The sequence below is a fragment of the Quercus lobata genome, chromosome 5 (genome assembly GCF_001633185.2).
Source record: "Quercus lobata isolate SW786 chromosome 5, ValleyOak3.0 Primary Assembly, whole genome shotgun sequence".
Classification (NCBI taxonomy): Eukaryota; Viridiplantae; Streptophyta; class Magnoliopsida; order Fagales; family Fagaceae; genus Quercus; species Quercus lobata.
This window is the reverse complement of record NC_044908.1, coordinates 18,496,499-18,516,812: the sequence shown is the minus strand read 5'-3', so window position 1 is coordinate 18,516,812 and position 20,314 is coordinate 18,496,499. Positions and strand designations below refer to the sequence as shown.

Sequence of the window (20,314 nt, the reverse complement as noted above, 5' to 3'; positions counted from 1 at the left end):
TTCGGAGTTGGAAAGACTCTGGTTGATGTTAATAGTTTTAACGTCAGCTTGTGTCAAATTGCTTTTATCCTTATTTTGCTTTCCATTGTTCTCTTTTGAAAACAAAAATAAAAACAAAAACAAAAACAAAAAACAAAAGGAAAAAAAATTAGTTCCTATTTCTTTTTAGAAGATTTCTCCTATAAAAGTATGACATTATGATTCTCGTGGAATTAAAATTGCTATTTTTAATTCAAAACATATAGCTTAATGAGGAGATGCTTAAACAAGTGGTTTCTTTGCAAAATTGGATTCCATTGGAATATAGGGAGTTAGTGACTTAATGCATATTATAATTTTTATGGTTTTAGGCCATCACAAAATTAATAAACTTTTAAATAAATAATTACTTATTTAATTATGCTCTTGATTAAAATGATTAACATATCAAACAAGCATAGATCACATAGATAACAAAAATAATGAAGTAAAAAACCTAGGGACAATTTAACTTAAACAATCCTCAAAGCAATATATCCATTAATATAATTGAAGTTTGTACAATAGGCTATGAATCCACAGGCTCTTCTATTCATGACTATTGCACATGATCTCTTCAATTCGTGACTCTAAGATCTCCGCTCAAAGATTTGATTAACAAATATAGTTAACTAACTGCAACAACTTTGCTTTATAACTGGATCTGATGTTTGCATGTAGTGATCTAGTTATAACTTCAAAATGGTTTGGAAAAACTCTATATCTGTGTATAGTGTACCAAACATTAACCTATTGTATCTTCAAAAACATGCTCTAGGGTGTGTATTTATATGTACTTAAGATCCATTAAAACCCTAAATCAAGCGGCTGATAAAAGAAGTTGAGAATCAATTCTGCCCGAGTCTCGATTGGTCGAGACATGTAGTTTGACTGGTTGATGTAAGTGGATTTCAACCGATTGAGCTGCAATCGAATTGCAATATTCCAGTTCTCTCATTTTTTGCAATCTTAAGTCTTCATCTAGTCTGAACTTGATTTGTCTTATTCCAAGGATTAATCCAACACTAATCAACTAGACAAACTAAGTTATAAAATGGTACACTTACATTTGTTTTTGCCAATCTAAAAATATAGACTACAAAAATTATGATTAAATGATATCATGTTAAATTAATAAATGTCCCCAAAACTTAAACTATTAAGAAATGATAAAAATTTATTTATTTAACCATAATTCTAGCATCGCACTTGTAATTCTGGCATTTTTTCCATGCATATTGCGTACTTTTGATTGTACTCACGACTTCTCAGCAAATGCTTATGTTTTCACATAAATAATGATAATGATAATAATGAGAGTCAAACTCATTCACAATACAAATATATGCATTGTCCTTCGAAAACTATAGAAGTAGTACATTATAACACCACTCACGCTTAACTTTTTGAAATACAATTGTAATGCTATACATGAATTTGACCAAATCGAAGGTTACGCAATAAGGGTTGAAGAAGGGCAATCACTTGTTCTAAAAACCAACACTTAAAGACCAAAAATGGAACTCCAGGCCACAACTTGTTTGATAACTACCCAGCAATGGGAACAAAAAATAGCTTACATACAGTAATGATTTGGATCATGCAGTGCATTTCTTGGCTCATTTTCTTCAAATTTATTGGAAATATGGTTTGACCTAGTCAATAATGTCCAAAAATTTTGGTTTTGGAAAATTTCTATTTTGTTCCTTAAAGTTTTATAAATTTCAATTAAATCCAAAAAATTTAAAAAGTGTGGAAAGCTTTACATGTTGAACCAAAAAAATAATATAAAAATTTAACATTGAACATGAAAATTTTACATGTTGGCTGTTGCTAGCTTTGTTGGTTGGTGCATGTAGACTTGATTTGCATGCTACTGTCTACGTCTCATTTCCAAAAATTATCTTATGCATTTGTCCTGAAGAGAGGCACGCTTTATAGGATGGGAAGTATAAGACACCGTCTCCTCAATCTCATAGTTGCAATTTTTTAAATAAAATATATATATATATATATATATATATAACCGAAGACTTAGAAGCTCCTACAATTTTCCACATCATCACTATTTTTTTAAAAAAATTCTTTTTATTTTATTTATTTAAGTTTAATTTTTTTAAGAGAATAACCCGACTATATTCTATATATATCTCTCCCGACTCCCCTCCATGCGAAGAACTCCCTCTCTCTTTAAATCTCTAACCTTCCCCCAAATCCTTAACCTCACGCACACAATCTCTTCCTTATAAGTAACAATTTGAAGTTAAGAGTTCCAAATTTAATCAAAGTCAACTACGGATTTCATTGAACCTGGGGAAGGGCTTCATCTCTTGGCATTTTAAAGAATGGTTAGTGATGTTTTTATTTTAATTTTAGGTTTTCCCCCTTACCCGTTCTCTTAATTTGGAGTAAATTTGTGGTTTTTCAGAGAAGGAGAGAAAAAACTGAAGGACTTTATAATCAAACCAGAACTTCTCCGAAAACATTACCAGTAAGTTTTTAATTTTGTTCTATTGTTATTGGCTGTTAAGTATGATATAGGGTTACAATTAGGAGTGTTTCTTTTGAATGATTAGCATAGATTGATGAGTTTGAACCGGTAGTGGAGTTTGAAATTTTGTTTTATTGTTTTTGGCTGTTAAGTATGATTTAGGGTTAAAATTGGGAGTGTTTCCTTTGAATGATTAGCACAGATTGATGAGTTTGGAATCGGTAGTGGAGTTTTCTAATTTCAATTATTGGCCGCATTGCTTTCTCTTTCATATTTTGTGATTTTTCACAAGGTCATATGTTTCAATTATATATGCCCATGCTGCAGTTTCAAAATCTTTAAGGCAAAGCTCAAATAATGTCACAATAACAATTGATTTTTTTTTTTTAATCAATAATAAGTGTTTTATTGATGAAAAAGAACAATGTGTTTACAATTGTAAACTCACTGCCCTTGAACACAACAAATTTACCCTTTTACCTTTTTATGTACTATCATTATTTGCTTTACTTGACATAAACCAGTCATCGGCTGACATAAGTAAAGAAACAATCTTGAGTTCTGAATCTATAGAGCGATTATTTGGAAATGTTTGTATGTGATTGCGTGGCTTTTTGCAATAACTAAAGTATGTTGCAAAACAGTAGCAGTACACTCGCTGCATTAAGAAACGGTATGTTAAGGAAATTTTAGTTTTGTTTTGACAATTCCATAGTATTCTCTTACAAGCTTTATTCTGTTACATGATGCGTCTTCTTTCTCCATGTGTTTAAATTGCGTTCCAACATTTTCATCAAGTAAGAATATCCTGTGACGTGTATGTAAATACGAACAACCAGACAATTGTCCACCAAGATTGCCACACTGATGTGAGCTTTTACTTATATAAAATTGTTGTTTCCGTTGCACGCGTAAGGAAACTTTTCTGTCATATCAAAACTAGCTTTTGATTTCGAGATTGAAAATTTGGTGCTCACTAATTATAAACACTTACTAAATCTAGCTGAAACCCAGACTAAGACTAATACAAACCATACCAATTATCCCTCGGAATTTTGGGCCATAAATGCACTAAGAATAAACAGGAATCAAGCATTTGTATTCTTCACTTGGGTCCCAAGGCCTTCAATAATTTACCTCCGACACCCAACTCAATGTTCAGCTTCCATCTTGTCAATTGTCATTAAGAATTTTCTACTAAAACAAAATCAATTCTAACCCAAAGAACTTAGTTTAAAAAAAAAAAAAAAATCTAACCCAAGTATAGTTATTTTTGTTAGTTATGGTAAGGTTTGTATTTTAAATTTAGGAATAACCATTAAAGCTAAGATCCATGCCTACTACTGACTTTTATTTTCTGCTTTCTGCCATGCACAGCAGAGGACTGAACCTATAGAGTTTAGAGGCTGGCTACAAATTCCAGCAGTAGCAAAGTGAAAAGGTAGAGCTGTGTGTTTTCTTCTTCCATATCTATTTTTGAAGCATATTTTGTGGGATTTCACTGTGATCCAAGCTAATATATTGATTATTGAATCTAATAGGCAAATAGTGGGTTATTTTTCATTGTTTTTTTGCCTTTGAAAAGCGGGGGGATTTGCTTTACGGGAACCAGTTTTCACAATTAATTTAATTGTAAAAACTGATTACTTCACTATTAACGAGTACTACTGTGAAATTTGAGGGTGCTTAGACCAAGGAAAGGACCAAGAGGGTCACTTATTGATTAAAATAAAGAATAAAGGATTAACAATGTTGAAAGGGTTATTGACACATGATTGCATGTCATAACACTAAAGATATGGCCCTTGGTAGTACATTGGAGATTTTAAAATCCATTACATAATATATATCTGCACTAGAATGTCCAAGCAATTTGATCGGTAGGATATGGGCTTAGATAGTAGATTTGGAAGCACTGATACATACGTGTTTTGGAATTTTTGCTGTTAAATTGAAGTTTTGCAATGATTTATGACTGTTATACTACTATTTGAAAGTAGAGTAATAGACAATTTCTAATAATGTCCACTTTCATTAAGTGTCTTCACTTTTTCCATGTTGAGAGATATCAAAACGCTGTTTTCTTCCATTGTTGTTATGCAATTACTTGGTAGGATGTCAATGTCAGTTTCGAAGCCATTTAAAATAATAATCATGGAAAGAGTATTCCACTTTACTTGCATTTTTTAGTTCTTTCTACCATATTGGGAAGATCCTTGATTTACTAAAGCCATACTTTTTATTTTATTTTAGAGAGGCTCCTCATAACTGGAGCACATGCACAGGATTTGATATCTTTGGATGGCAGAAAAGTTTGTAAATATGGAACTCGAAGAAGATAGCTCCAGGTTTGGATCTTTACCAATCACAACTTTAAGGAATCTGTCGTCATCATCTTCGGTATTCTTCTCAGCGAATCAATCACCCTTCTTCTCTCCTAGATCACCAACATGTCATTTATTAGAATCCAAACAGTCCAACAGTCAATGTGATGGCATTCATTCAAGTATTGATCCTCTTAAACTTTATTAGGATGAAAATATGCAAAGCGTAATGGAAAGGAAAGTGCGTCCTATTAGGAAAGTTGACATTCACAATCCTTTGGGCTGAACACTACCAAATGTAGTGCAGTGCAAAAGAAGAAGAAAGAGAACATCATTCTACACTAAAAACGTTGGGAAAGTTGACATTCATCATGCATCCTTCAATGGAACAGTTTTATCTCTTTCCTCTACCATAGATTGTTTTATTATAAAATTGAAAATGACCCGTTTGTTATGCAAACAAATGTGCAAGATAACATAGATTATATTGGTGGTGAATAGTAAATTTAATTGCAATTGAGCATTCTATGAAGACATAACTATAGCATTTTTTTTTTTTTTTTTTTAAGCCAAGTTATAGTAGCAAAATAAATATTTTTATTTTTTATTGAACTATCTCATGCATCACATGGGTTAGCGATTAGTTATTTTTAGTTTAATCTCATCGATGCAACTTGCAAATTGGTCGTATGGACCCCACATTTGGATTTTATAGCATTGGCCATTGGCAGACTGCCACCTACACCTGCACCATCAGTGGGCCAAATTAAATTGCATGGCTCATTATTACATGTCAATTGGGCCTATGTCTGAATGGAAGCTAGGTGCTTGTGGGTCTATTTCATAGGCGAACCATTACTCGCTGATTCAGGTCAGTATAGAGATAAGGCCATAGTAACTAATAAGGCCCGTAACTGTCAATGGCTGTACTGTAGGTGGACGCAACGGGAGTTGTTTTTATTGTCCTTTTGTCATACGTAAATAAATAAATTTAAAAATTAAAAGAAAAAAAAATTGTCAACAAATGCACACTAACATTTCTTTCTTACCCAATTAAGAGCTCTTTTGGATTGAGGGGGGAGGGAGGGGGAATGAAAAAGAGTAGAATATAGTTGGTTAAAAATAGGCTAATTTTGTGCCAATTTTATTTTACTCTCTCTCCTTCATTCTCAATCCAAATGGACTATAAAGTATATTTAAAAAGTTTCATTTTGATCCTCCATATTTAAGTACATTTTCAAATTGATTTTCTTGTTCATCTTTGTTAAGTGTCAAGTGAGTGCCTAGTCATACAACTCATCACCCAAATACTAAGAGGAAAAGAAACAATGCCATGTTAAGAGAGTAAAAAAAGGAAAAAAGAAAGAATTGGTCAACAAGAGTGATTTTCAAATCACAAGAACATACCCGATCTCATACGCTGAATACAATGCAACATTTACAATTCAATGTCATAACAACAAATTTTTTTTTTTTTTGACATATCACATTAGAATTTATATTTTTTCTATAAATTTAATTAATGAGACCGATTATGAGAATGATGTGAGTGGAAGGAGTATTACTCCTAAATTATTGGATATATACATGTGAACACTAACCAAGAATTTAGTTTGGGGTCAGAAGTAAAATTAAAAGACAAAGTTATAAAAAAAATTGTTCCTCAAAATGTTAGTTAATATAAGTAAAAAAGAAATTAGTTAAAAGATTAAATAAAATTTTAATTGTGATACAAATTTAAAATAAATATAAAATGTATTTATGTTAATTGTATAACATAAATATACTCTTTTTTTTAGTAAACATAAACATAAATATACAAATTATAACATAAATTTGTTGGAGCATTTTTCTTATATTTAAACATCGCTTAAATAGTACTCACTTAATCGATTTTTATATATATTTTTAATCTATTCCTTTTGTATTTTGTGATATAAAGTTGTTGATTATTATTTTTATTCAAATTCGGTAAATATTTATTTTTCCATGTAAAATATGGTTAATCCAATATATCTTTCATTTATGATTAAAATATATTAAACAAAGAGATAAGTGAATAAAGGAGATCTTAATTTGAGGGCATAAATTAACTGGAAAAAATGTTTCACTTATTAGTGAACCAACAGAAAACTACCAAAAAAAAAAAAAAAACCATTTAAGCAAAAGTTAAAGAGTTTTGTCTGTCAACCGACATATTTTATGTTTCTAGAGGGAATGTCTACATATGAAATCTTCCCCTCCCATTAAAAACATTGCCAAACAAAAAAAGAAAAAAAAGAAAGATATTTAGGGACTAGGGTGGGGTACCACCATCTGACAAACGTCCAAACAAACTTGGCCGGCAAATAAATCATGAAAGAGTGATGAGTGATCCACCTTACAACACATATGTACAAAGACAAACGTTTTAAATCAAACGTAAGACAATCGTCAAGGTAAACATTAAGAAAAGTAAGTGATCCCATTTCAAGAAAAACAAAACAAAGACAATTATATAAGGAGTCAGCGCTGAATTCTTGTAAAACCATGATATCACGCTGTTTTAAGATGACCATTTTCATTTTCACGTGTGAATGACAAATTTCATTGATGGCTTGAATGAGTTCAACTACTTTTCCATAATACATATGCAATAAATTTGGAAGATTCAACGCAAAGCAACGTACGGCTGGTACGATGGATAAAGTGTAAATTTCAAAGTTTGAAGCAGGAGTAATTGATTTATAGCCTCTTCCAAGTTCTTCTTTAGCTGCTCAACAGGCAGTGCAAAAGGCTCATTGATTTACTGGATACATCTTTTCCATATATCTTCACGAACACAATATCTCATTCCATTTCTCCACGGTAGCTGGGTGGGGTATATGGAAACAAATGGTCTCTGGATTCAATGATGTGGTTAACTTTTGCATTGGTGTTTGCCTTGTGGGCAATTACTGTAAGTTCAGCTAATTTGGTTTCAGAGAGGGAGTTTGGTAATTACAAACATGGTAGAAGGAAAGTAGACGACATAGGAGGTAAGTCACTTCTTCCACTGATTGAAGTAGCCAGATATTTGATTTTGAGACATGGGGTCTGCCTATGTTAGTGTCTTTCTTCTAACTGAATAGCACTGTTGCATTTCTGTTGAAACCGAAAAATTTAATCATAGCCCTTAAAATTTTATAGCTAGCAGATTATATACTTGTACCTACTTTGAGTTCCAAACTTTGCCATCGTTGATATATTTGATCTGCTTAACATACACATGCATGCGCGCGCGCACACAGAAAGTTATTCTAAAATTTTTGCTGGCTTATAGGTTCCATAAGCATTGATTGTGGGATTCTGGATGATTTCCGATACACTGATGACAAAACTGAGATAGAATACATTTCCGGCAAAGATTTCATCGACTCTGGAGAGAATAAGAACATAAATTCTAAGTTCAATCATGAAAACCTTCAAAAATATCTTTGGAATGTGAGAAGTTTTCCTCAGGGAAACAGGAGTTGCTACACCATAAGACCTCACGAAGGCAAAGATACTACCTACTTCATCAGAGCCACCTTCATGTATGGGAATTATGATGAGCAGGACAAGTTGCCAGAATTTGATCTATGTATTGGAGTTAATATTTGGGACAAAGTAGAGTTTGATAATGAATCTCATATTGTCATCAAGGAGATTATACATGTCTCTTTGATGGATCACAAAAATGTTTCTCTTAAATACTGTCTCAGGAACTCCCTTCATATCAGCACTATAGCTGAGGCATTTTCATAATTCAAGTTATAGAATCTCACTTACAAAATCCTTGGTTCTGTACAGGCGTTTCGATGTTGGTTCAACAACTGGTCAAATAATCCGGTGAGTTATTTCTTGTGGTTATTCAGATTAGTTTTCTATTGTCTCAAGCTACCCCTATCAATAGGCCAGACATTGATGACAATATTCAAGTCAAATCTAATTATTTAAATAAAATTACTATATTCATAGAGCAGTGTTTCATGTGAAATAAGAATTATACCAAGGCAAGAAAAGTAAGATATAATAGGAGATTATTCCACAGGGCTTTGATAAATTTTGAAGAATTTATTTGACTCTTAAACCATTTTGAGAAGTGGATCTATCATAGTGATTAAGCCAGGATGGATAAGATATAGGATAATTTGGTACCATTACTTGAAATCTTGACGTACTTTTGATTAATTTAGACTCTTATTCATAGTATATTCTGTCCATCCAATTTGGATGCTCTGGTTTGGGGCGAGTTCCAAGTTTTTGTTTACAAGGATGATTAGATATTATGTTCTTTTGTAGTAACATCTTTCACTAGTACATGATATATTTTTTAATGCCTCAGGTACAAAGACGATGCTTATGATCGAATGTGGTTTCCTTATAACTTTCCTCAATCAATACCATTCAATACCTCCTCTGCTGTTGATAGTGTGAATCATTCTGAATATAAACTGCCATCAATGGTCATGGACACGGCTGTCAGACCAATGAATAATGACTCCCTTGATTTTGAAGTGGATACTAATGATCCCACTTTAGAATTTTACATATACCTGCACTTTGCCGAACTTGAAATCATCCAAGAGAACGAAAAAAGAGAATTCAACATTAATCAAAATGGTAACTCCTGGAAGAAATCTGTTGTTCCTCTCTACCTGTCCTCAACTACTATAAATAGCACCACGCCAGTGAGGGGACCTAAGCTCAAGTTTTCTATTGATAAGACGGAAATTTCCACCCTCCCTCCTATTCTCAATGCAATGGAGGTTTATATATTTAAAGATTTCTTACAGGCACCAACAGACCAAGAAGATGGTATGTTGTTCTTACACCAAATTTGTTGTCAATCAAGTGAGATGCAACTTTACTATGTCTCCTCTTTTTGTCGTTCTTATATTTTTATTGGAATGAGATGCAATTTTGATTCAGTTTGAGAATAATGTTGGTGTATATTAGTTAATGCCATAATGGACATTAAAGTGAGCAATGGGGTAACAAAAATCTGGCAAGGAGATCCATGTCTGCCACAGCCGGCTTGGGATGGCCTGACCTGCAAAGACAACGGTTATAATCCCCACATAATCATCTCCTTGTGAGTGCTTGTAAAATAAAACTAATATGTCATCTAATGACATACATTACTTGTTTAATTGAGCCTTTAAATCTAATTGCAGGAATCTAGGCTCAAGTGGATTGACAGGAAAGATATCTCCTTCGGTGGCCAGGCTTAAATCATTAGAGTACCTGTGAGTATTATTCAATAAGAACTTTCAATCTTTACACTAATGATGGCATTTGCCATTTGAGCCTTTTTGACACAATTAACAAACTTTCAATAACAGCAAAACTATTTTGTCAACCCAATATCACTCCATGAGAATCAATACTTCTCAATTATTCATAGATATATAGCTTTCTCAAGCAATTCTTAAATTATGTTCAAATATCTAATCAAAGCAATCCAATGCATCATTTCTCAGGGATTTATCAAACAATAGCTTAACAGGACCACTACTAGAATTTTTGTCACAAATGCCCAGCTTAACATTCCTGTAAGTGGTTGAGTTCTTGATGTTAATGTCCCATACCTAGAATTTGAAATAAACCATCTAGCTCAAATAATTCTTTGCAGGAAATTGTCAAGAAACAAACTCTTCGGTTCAATTCCTTCCGCTCTCCTAGAAAGATACTGATAGGGATAAAAAATAGTACTTATTAATGCAAGGCATAAAGCTGACGGCTTTGGATAAGCCATCAGGCATAAGCTGACGGGTACGGTTATAACCTTCAGCTTCCTCATATAGTAGTCAACAACTGATGTTTTAGATTGAGGGAATAAGGGAAGCCTACGAGACACACCTAAAGGCTGACGTCATCAGCAAAACCGACACCAATAAGGCTGAAGGAAGTAAATAAGCTGACGACCCTGATGCATGTTTACTTGCTCCCCACGATTGCATATATAAGGAAATACCTTACCCTCCATATTTGATACTACTCAAAAGATCCCTATAAGGAAAGGATCCCGACAAATACGCCCAAGAAGACTTCTATAAGGAAAAGACTTTCGCAACAAGGAAGAGATGTCAACCCCTTACTACTATAAAAGCCCCAATACCTTCATTAGCCAAGGTACGAATAATTTACCCTCTCTATCACTCTAGAGTTGTGAGAAAAGTTCTAATTTGACCTTCGGAGGGTATGTGGCCGGCACCACACCGGTGCTCTCTGTTAGGTCTTCTCTTTTTGTTATGCAGGTGCTATTTCGAGTGTGTGAGGACTGTATGGCTTACTGGTGATTTTTTAGGCATCATCAGTTGGCGCCGTCTGTGAGAAGCGTTTTGCGGATTGTAAGCCATATTATCGCTTCCCGGACAAAAGAGTTGCATGGTGCTCACTGGCTCAATGGCAACCACTAACGACGTTTAAGAAGAACCACCCACAACCGCCCTCGAGAGATAGGTTAAAACTCTCGCCGCTACCGTGGAACGCCTCACCAAACAAAATCGCGACCTGGAGGAGCAGCTGCGCCATAAAAACATAGCACCGGATAATCAAGGAGCAGATCAAGAAGGAACCAGCGCTGAAAGAAGGAATCAAGAGGGACAACAGGCCAGTAACACCCCAAGCAAACCGGAGCGACAAAACGTGAGCATCCCCTCCCTTATGGATATGGCTCCACCACTTATCATTGCGGAGCTGCAGGCAATGAAGGAACAGATGGAGGTTATGATGAATGCTCTCAAGGGATGAGTGTCCAGCGATCTTGATGACCTTGTTAATTGAGCTAACTCACCTTTCACCGCCTCTGTCAACTCCTTCCCCCTGCCGAGTAAGTTCCGCATGCCACAAATAGATAGTTACGACGGGGTCAAGGACCCTTTAGATCACCTAGAGACCTTTAAGACCTTTAAGACCTTGATGCACCTTCAAGGAGTAGCAAATGAGATCATGTGTAGGGCCTTCCTTACAATGCTGAAGGGTGCGGCAAGAATTTGATTCAGCCGGTTGACGCCCAACTCCATCAACACCTTCAAGGAGCTAAGCGTTTAATTTACAACGCACTTCATCGGGGGACATAGGTACAAGAAGTCTACAGCTTGCTTGATGAGCATTAAGCAGCAAGAGGAGGAGACGCTGAGATCCTACATATCCCGTTTCAAATGGAGGCACTCTCTATCGACGAAGCCGATGACAAGATACTTGTAGCGGCATTCACTAATGGGCTGAAGAAGGGTAAGTTTTTGTTCTCCCTGTATGAGAACGACTCGAAGACTATGTCAGAGGTGCTTTACAGGGCCACCAAATACATGAATGCTAAAGACGCGCTGCTAGCCCGAGAAGAAAAACCTAAGAAAAGGGAAAGGCAAGAAGACACCCAGCAAGACCAAGGCCGGAAGAAGGCAAGGACAGGAGACCGAAGGGATGAAAGGCGCCCTAAACCCCTGGGAGGAAGATTCACAAACTTCACTCCATTGACCGCCCTGATAGATCAAGTCCTAATGCAAATCAAAGACGAGGGGGCTCTAACGTTCCTTGGAAAGCTGAAGGGTGATTCCAACAAACGATCTAGGGATAAATTTTGCCGCTTCCACCGTGACCATGGTTATGACTCGGCCGATTGCTATGACCTAAAGCAGCAAATTGAGGCCCTTATCAGACAAGAAAAACTACAGAAGTTCGTTAACAAGGAGAGACCAAATCCACCCCCTCAAGACCAGCATCCCCGGTGGGATAATGAGCGACCGAGACCCCCCATAGAGGACATAAGGATGATCGTGGGAGGAACGGCAGCCGCTGGGTCATCCAAAAAGGCCCGCAAAACCTACCTTAGGATGGTAAAAAATGTTCAACTGACGGGAGCCGTGCCAAAGATAGCACGGAGAGAAGGCCCCATTATCAGGTTCTCAGAAGAAAATGCTCGACGCCTTCACCACCTACATGATGATGCGCTTGTCATCAGCATACAGGTAAGAGACTACAACATGCACCGGGTGTTGGTCGATAATGGCAACTCAACAGATATCCTATACTACCCAGCATTCCAGCAGATGAGGATCGACAAGGAACTATTGGTTCCGATGAATGCCTCGCTCGTTGGTTTTGGAGGGAGCCGGGTATTCCCCCTGGGCGCGGTCACATTGCTCGTAATGGTAGGTTATTACCCCCAACAGATCATTAAGGACGTAACATTCCTAGTGGTCGATTGCTCGTCCGCCTACAACGCTATCCTCGGACGACCCACACTCAATTCGTGGAAGGCTGTAACTTCAACCTACCACCTAATGATCAAGTTCCCTACTGACTACGGAGTGGGAGAGCTGTGCGGAAGTCAGGTGGCCGCATAGGAATGCTACGTGACCATGATGGAAATGGAGGAATAGGTCTAGGCTATGAATATAGAAGACCATTGGATGGTGACAGAGCCGGTAGAGAAACTTGAAGAGATACTCCTTGACAATTTCGATCTTGACTGAACAACCAAAATTGGAACCCTCGCTAATCCCGCGATCCGCCAAGAGCTCATAACCTTTCTCAGGAGTAATCGGGACGTATTCGCCTGGAGCCATGAAGACATGCTAAGGATAGACCCTTCAGTCATGGTACATAAGCTAAATGTATCGCCTTCCTTCCCACCCGTTCGATAGAAGAAGAGGGTGTTCGCCCCGGAATGAGATCATGCCATAGCGGAAGAAGTCCACAAACTACAGGAGGCAAGTTTCATTAGGGAAGTTTACTACCCCGATTGGTTGGCGAATGTAGTAATGGTTATAAAAGCTAGCGGGAAGTGGTAGATGTGCGTGGACTTCACCGACCTTAACAAGGCCTGCCCTAAAGACAGTTATCCCCTCCCAAGGGTCGACGTTCTAGTAGACTCTACAGCTCGGCACCAGCTGTTAAGATTTATGGACGCTTTCTCGAGTTACAACCAAATCTGAATGCACGACGCTGATCAGGAGAAAACTTCAGTCGTAATCAGTCAAGGCCTCTTCTGTTATAAAGAAATGCCCTTCGGCATAAAGAATGTGAGTGTAACATACCAAAGGCTTATGAACAAAATGTTCGCGCAGCAAATTGGGAGGAATGTCCAAGCCTACGTTGACGACATGTTGGTAAAAAACCGAAGGGAGGAAGATCACCTAGAAGACCTCAAGGAAACATTCGACACCCTTCGTTCTTACAACATGAAGCTCAATTTAGGAAAATGCGCCTTCGGAGTAACGGCAGGAAAATTCCTAGGATTTATGGTGTCTCAAAGGGGGATCGAGGCCAACCCGAACAAGATCCGAGCCATTATGGAGATGGCACCGCCAAGAAATGTGAAGGAGGTACAAAGCCTCAACGGAAAAATAGCAGCACTGAATAGGTTCGTGTCGAGGGCAACGGTTAAATGTTTGCCCTTCTTCTGCATGCTGAAGAGATCATTTGAGTGGACAGCCAAATGTCAGCAGGCATTCGAGGAGTTGAAGGCCTATCTCTCCTTCCCGCCGCTGCTAAGTCCATCATAGCCAGGAGAAGCTTTTCCTCTATCTAGCCGTTTCCCCCGCAACCATTGGCGCGACCTTAGTCAAAGAAGAAGAAAGAGTGCAAAAGCCTGTATACTACGCGAGCCGAGCGCTTCGGCGGTTAAAGATACCCACCTATGGAGAAACTTGCCTTTGCATTAGTAACAGCAACTTGTAAGCTCAAGCCATACTTTCAAGCCCATACGATGAACGTTCTAACCGACAAACCGTTGCAACGGGCGATGAGCAATCTTGAAGCGGCGGGTCGACTGGTGCTATGGGCTATAGAGTTGAGCGAGTTTGATATCCAGTATTGTCCACAGACTGCCATCAAAGGACAGGTCATCACGCACTTCATAGCAGAGTTCACTCATGACGAAGACAATGGGGCAGAAGAGTCCCCTCGTTGGAGCATATATACTGACGGATCATCTAACAGACAAGCTAGGGAGGCTGGCATCGTACTACTGTGGCCCAAAGGAGATACGGTTGAATGTATTGTTCGTCTCGACTTCCCCACCACCAACAATGAATCAGAGTATGAAGCGTTAGTAGCAGGCCTCAACCTCGCCAAAGCAGCAGGAGCCACGAGTATAGTCGTTTACTGCGACTCTCAGGTCATTGCTAACCAAGTAAATGGAGACAATGAGTACAAAGGCGAAAAGATAAAGAGGTACCTTGATCAAATAAGGACAAGAGTAGACAATCTAAAGGCCAAAATCATCCAAATCCCTAAAGGAGAAAATGAGCAAGCTGATCATCTTGCCAAGGCCGCTTCAGCAGAACATACGATCATCCCTGGTAATGTACTCTCTTTTGTTTAACTTTCTCCACTAATAGATTCCAGCAATATATAGGAGATAGGCTCTGAAAGTAAGTGGACCACACCGTTAGTTTCATACTTAAAAGACGGAGTCTTGCCAGACGAAAAGGAGGCTGCAAGAAAGCTGAAGGTCCAAGCGGCAAGATTCGTCTTGATAAGAGATGTCTTGTACAAAAGAGGCTTCTCCCGTCCATATCTGAGATGCTTGGGTACAGAAGAGGCAGACTACGTCATGAGGGAGGTACACGAGGGGATTTGCGGAAACCATTTAGGGTCAAGGTCATTAGTACACAAGCTCGTGCGAGCGGGGTACTATTGGCCCACCATGTAGAAAGATGCTGAGGCTTACGTCAAGATTTGTGACAAATGCCAAATATTTAGCAATATTATTAGACAACCAACCGAAGAGTTTACCCCGATGATGGCCCCATGGCCGTTCACTCAATGGAGGTTAGATATTATGAGACCATTCCCTACAGTATTACGACAGCTAAAATTCCTAGTAGTAGGCATTGACTACTTTACAAAGTGGGTGGAAGCTGAAGCCTTGGCCACCATCACGGAGAAGAACGTGCGGAGTTTCGTCTGGAAATGCATTGTGTGCTGGTTTGGCATCCCAAGAGTCTTAGTCTTGGATAACGGGAAGCAATTCGACAACGACTCCTTTTCGGGACTTTTGCTCACAGTTAGGGATACAAAACCATTACTCTTCCCCTGCACAGCCTCAGGCTAACGGGCAAGTCGAAGTCACGAACCGATCCTTGCTCAAAATTATCAAGACTCGACTTGAGGGGGCGAAAGGTATATGGCCTAAAGAGTTGCCAAGCATACTGTGAGCATACAGGACCACGACAAGGACGCCTACAGGAGAAACACTGTTCCGACTAACATACGGGAGCGAGGTAGTCATCCTGGCTGAAATTGGACTCACAAGCTACAGGGTACACAACCATGACGAAAGTAAGAACGACGAGGCCATGCAACTACAGCTCGACCTAGTGGACGAAGTCAGAGCGACGGCAGAACAAAGGCTCGCAAGGTACTAGGATCGAATGGCCAAGCATTACAACTCCTGGGTCCAACTCAAAGATTTCTAGGTTGGGGATCTCGTTCTCAGGAAAGTCATGGACGCTGCTAGAGACCCTACCCAAGGGAAGCTCGGCATCAATTGGGAAGGACCTTACCGAATCACGGCATGGCAAAGGAAATGTACTTACCACCTGGAGACGTTAGATGGACAGAAGCTACCGCATCTGTGGAACGTCGAGCACTTATGGAAGTATTACCAGTAGGGATGGCAGCACGAAGATCAACCCTTTTTTTTTTTTTTTTTTTTTTTTTTTTTTTTTTTTTACTTTTAGTTATACTCCTCATTTTATCATTTACTTTAGTTTTCGCAACAATACTTTTTTTTCATTTTAAACCCAAAGGGCAGAATTTGATTTTCGAACTACTTTTATTTACGAAGGCATGGCAATAAGAGGAGTTTATTCAAAAATTGCTGAAGTTCCTATTTTACAAGTCCACAAGAATGGACAGTTTGAAGTTTACAAAAGTGGATGACTAAGTTCACAAAAGTGAATGACAAAAGTAGACGGCTAAGTCCACAAAAATAGACAGTTTGAAGTTCACAAAAGTGGACGACGAAAGTAGGCAGCTAAGTCCATAGCATGGATGGAAGCTAAAAAGCTGACGGTTTCACCAAATGGATGAGACCATCATAAAACCAATGGGCCTATAAAAATGAAAGGTCATTAAGTCCATAGCATGGATGGAAGCTAAAAGCTGACGGTTATCATAAAACCAACGAGCCTACAAAAATGAAAGGTCATTAAGTCCATAGCATGGACGGAAGCTAAAAGCTAATGGTCTCACTAAATGGATGAGACCATCATAACGAGCTTACAAAAATGAAAGGTCATTAAGTCCATAGCATGGACGGAAGCTAAAAGTTGACGATCTCACCAAATGGATGAGACCATCATAAAACCAATAGGCCTACAAAAATGAAAGGTCATTTAGTCCATAGCATGGACGGAAGCTAAAAGTTGACAGTCTCACCAAATGAATGAGACCATCATAAAACCAACGGGCTTAGAAAAATAAAAGGTCATTAAGTCCATAGCATGGACAGAATGGGCTTACAAAAATGAAAGGTCATTAAGTCCATAACATGGATGGAAGCTAAAAGTTGACGGTCTCACCAAATGAATGAGACCATCATAAAACCAACGGGCCTACAAAAATGAAAGGTCATTAAGTCCATAGCATGGACGAAAGCCAAAAAGCTAACGGCCCCACCAAATGGATGAGACCATCATAAAACCAACGGGTGTAAGGGGTTGGGCTGTGCTAGTGGTGTTGGGCTGCCTCCTGCTACACTAAGCCCAAGTTTTCTAGATAAGAGAGTTGGGACCGGTCCAGCTTCAGCTTAAGTTGGTCTGGCTTGTGCACAAACTAGGCAAAGTCTGCCAGGGACGTGTTCAAGGTAGGCAAAACTATTTCAGACAGATCGTGGTAGACAGACATAAAAATAATAAAGCAAATAGAAAATATCTAGCTACTTAATGGGGAATTGACCAAATAGCCCCTAAAATTAATTACAACAGCAATACTAATTGTTTTCTTTTTTATGGAAGAGAAAAAAAAGCATAACAGAGGACATCAAATGTTAATACGTATGGGTTAGTCAGAATATTAGAGGAAATCGACCGGAAATCCAATCTGCAGGAGCAGAACCACAAAGGGAAGAATGTTCCTTCTCAAAGCAGTTAATCTCTCAGGAAAAGAGTCCTGCCGTAGAGGTTAACCGCCCTAAGGGAAACGGGTCTGAGTGGTTTTCTGCGTAGATGCTCTCGAGTTTTCTTACAAAGGGCCGGATCTCATGAGGGAGAGAAGGGACCAATCTATCGGTGCATGCCCACCTTTCTAATTCACACTTATTTCTTTCTTTCTTCTCACTTCGTTTTCTCTGCTATTGCTTTTAAGTTTTCTATTTTTTAGTCAAAGTTCCCGTTGTTCCTCCCCCTTCTGTTCACGACAAGACCCTCCTTTTATAGTGCCTGTCGTGACTAGATTTTACTGTTTTAGCCTTTAACTCCCTTTGTTTGGTCTGGGTGTACTGGCCGACCATCACTGTTTCATCTGTGTGTCACCCTCCCATCGCCAAACAAGGAAGAGTATTTTGTTTGCTAGTCTGCCGTAGCACCCTTTCCTGCTACGGTCTGGGTTATTTCTCTCTCCTTATCTCTCGTGGCATGCACCTAATGGTTCCAACTCAGCTTACCTCTTTTGGATAGTAAGCCATCCTAGCAGGACACCTCCCCGAAAGAGCCTGAGCCGGAACCTTCAAAATAGATTTTTTCTTTCTCCCCACCACCAAACCATGCCCTCTGATCCTCTGACCCCCCGACCTCACCATACTTTGTATTGGCTGGGTACAGGTTGGTGGTGCCTGGGCCTTGCGCGTGCCTTCATTCCATATGTGTCCAAAACTTGTCTGCTGCCCATTCGTCTGCCGTGGTCTGGAGACTCGCCGTCCATGTTTTTTGACCTCTTATGTGGGCTGCTTTTCGTTTTCCCGCTCCTCTCAAGAGCTAGTCTTTATTTGATGATGAGTCTTACATTTCTTTGGCCCATTCCTTGTTTCCTTTATTTATTGCAATATCGTTCTATTATTCCTGCTGTAATAGCTTAATCCTGCTGGGCCTCTTTTGGGCTAGCCTTTTATTCCTTCTCTCAGTGGCTTGGCATGGCCATTGGTTTGCTTTTACTTATGGGCTCCTATGTCCCTTTTGACTTTCCCTTGGGCATTCTTGGCCCGTTTGCTTTCTTTTGGCTTCCTCGGTCCTTTTGTTAATTCTACATTCTCATGGGCTTTTTTACTAACTTCATTGGGCTTCCCTGACCCAATAACCTTATTCTCATCCTTGGGGTTTATGGGCCTGCCATAAACCCCTTACTTTCTAAGTTTGCATTACTTTGGGCCTGTAGTGACCCTTTCTCGCTTTTCTACCTCATACACTGCCCATGGGATGCTATTTTTCTCTTTCCAAACTTCTTTGAGGCCACTTGTCTCTTCAAGACCCATTTGTTTATTTCTTGAGCCTGTGATCCATTATTCCTGCTGATTGGGCCTAATGGTTTTGCTGTCTGCTTTGTCAATTCTTTGTTGCCCTTGTTATTGGGCTTTCTTTCTTTTCACCTGGATTTTCACAAATGGCCCTCAACAACGAGCTTACATTAAGTCCATAAAATGACTGAAAGTTAGAAAGCCGACGGTCACATTAAAGTAAGCGAGATTGTAAAAGTAATGGATGAGGCTGTAAAGCCGACGGGCTACCAAAAGCGACAGAATCAATAAACACTTGACATGGATAAAACTACAAAGCCAACGGGCCTAGAAAAAATAACGAACAAGGTCATAAAGTTAGCAACATAATCAAATACCCAAAGGCAAAGCTCGTAAAATCGACGAGATTATCAAACTCAAAAGAATGAGATGGATGGGCTCATAAGTCACACGAAGCCTATATCAACAGATTTTTTGAACAAGTCCACCCCTAAAAAAACTGACGAGTTTCCCAAAACAAACGGGATTACGGCCGAGGACTTCGCCTAGCATAATCACTGATTAAAAAATATATAAAGACGATGGGGATAACATGCCATGTAACAAAATAAACTGTATATAAATAAAAGCCCAAAAACCAAAGGGGCACTTAAACAATAGTTTGCAAAGTAATTGAAATACACATTAAACGATTGTTTGCAAAATAATTGAAATACAAATAAAGAAACTAAGTAGCAGGAGCGTCAGCAGGGTTCCCGTCATCTTTCTGATTTTCAACATCCACGAACACAGTTGGAGAGTGGGAAGCAGGAGTAGGAGGAGGATTGGTAGCAGGTTGGGCGAGAACAACGACACCGTCATCCCTTGGGGGAGGATTGGACTCAGGGGAGCTGTCACCTTCATCGTCCATTGTAATTCCGAATAAGTCCAGCTCTGGGAAAACTGATGCAACTTGTTTGAGGCAATCATCAAACCCAGTGCCATAATACTCAGCAAAAGAGTCAATGAATGACTGCGACACTTTAAATTCTTGAACGACATCAGTCCCAGCCATCTTCACCCTTTTACTCAGAGCTG

At 38.7% G+C, this 20,314-nt stretch overlaps 1 pseudogene; it reads left to right on the top strand.

Annotated features, from left to right (window-relative positions):
- Window positions 1-7,704: 7,704 nt before the first annotated feature.
- LOC115992406 overlaps window positions 7,705-20,314 on the top strand; it is a 60,461-nt pseudogene continuing 47,851 nt past the window's right edge.